The sequence below is a fragment of the Elephantulus edwardii genome, unplaced genomic scaffold, assembly GCF_000299155.1.
Source record: "Elephantulus edwardii isolate Elephantulus edwardi_28Jun2011 unplaced genomic scaffold, EleEdw1.0 scaffold00045, whole genome shotgun sequence".
NCBI lineage: Eukaryota > Metazoa > Chordata > Mammalia > Macroscelidea > Macroscelididae > Elephantulus > Elephantulus edwardii.
The window spans coordinates 13,482,243-13,483,813 of record NW_006399795.1 but is presented as its reverse complement, the minus strand read 5'-3'; positions in this window follow the sequence as shown (position 1 = coordinate 13,483,813).

Sequence of the window (1,571 nt, the reverse complement as noted above, 5' to 3'; positions counted from 1 at the left end):
GGAGGTAAGGATTCTGGGGCTTCATCTGACATACTTTGGACATGTTGTAAGGAGGGACAGGTCCTTGGAGAGGGACATCATGCTCGGGAGGGTGGAGGGACAGTGCAGGAGGGGAAGGCCCTCTATGAGGCGGATTGATTCAGTGACTGGGGTAATCGGGATGGGTGTGTCAGAGGCAATGCGATTGGCACAGGGTAGAGCAGAGTTTAGAGCTGTTGTACATAGGGTCGCTATGAGTCGCAAACGACTCGACGGCACACAACAACAACAACAACCGTCAAATCGGATCTGACTGGTACAGAAGGAGATTGTCCCTCCTTCTCCAGTGGAGCATCTGGTGATTTTAAACTCTGGGATTACAGTACAGCTTCTGGCCACTAGGCCACCAGAGCTCACCAAAAATGAATGCATTTTTCGAATTGATGTTTTAACATAAATTTACAAAAACCCTGGATTTCCAATCATTCATTGTTGCACATTTTCCTCTCTGTCCCCTGCCCCCTAGTTCACATTTCTCCTTAAAAAGATTCTTTCATTGCGGCATGAATGCATTTAAAAAAAAAAAGTGAACTTGCAGGAGGGAGGAAAATGCGCAACAATGAATGACTGAAAGAAAATTCAACTTTTCTGTAAACTTTTGTTGAAATCACAAAGTAAAAAAAAAATTAAAAATTGTTAGCGATGCTGGCATGTCATCTTCTCAGGAACAGCTGAAATGACTAGGTTTTGATCAGCAGCTGAGCAGTTAACCACTGCACCACCAGGGCTGTTTCTATGTGACTCACCACCACTGAGTCAGAATCAACTCCTAACTGACTCTCCATTGGGCTCTGTTGACTCGCTGAGGCTATAAACAGAATGGAAGGAGATGGCCCCCCTCACCCTGAGGCATTGTGGATGGATTTAAGTCACCAGTAAGACTTGGGCTCTGGGCGAGCAGTGCTACTCCCTGCAGAATTAGCCACTAGCGCTCCCTGCTCCTAGGTCAGAGATTTCAAAACCAAAATAAACCAGTTACAGGCTGGGCCCCTGTGAAAACAAGCTTGCTTCAATCTAGGGACTGATTGGTGCTAGTATTGCTTTGGTTAAAGTTAGTACATAGTTTTTGGTCCTACTAGGGCGAATGAGTGCTGGTGGAATTGTGGCTGAGATCCTCAGCTGCTAATCTACAATCAACACTCTTGGTACCAACATCCAGGAAATTAAAAGACGAATTGCATTGGGAAAGTCTGCTGTCAGAGACCTCTCCAAGGTACTGAGGAGCAGCGATGTCAGTCTGGAGACTAAGATGCGCCTATACAGGCCATGGTCTTTGCAATTACTTGCTATGCATCAGAGAGCTGGATAATGACTAGGGATGATAGAAGGAGTTGTTGTTGTTATCCATCCAGTCACTTCCAACTCATAGCGACCCATGTACAACAGCCCTAACTCTACTCTATCCTGTGCCAATCACACTATCTCTGACACACTCATCCCAATTACCCCAGTCACTGAATCAATCCACCTCATAGAGGGCCTTCCCCTCCTGTGCTGTCCCTCCACCCTCCCAAGCATGATGTCCCTCTCCA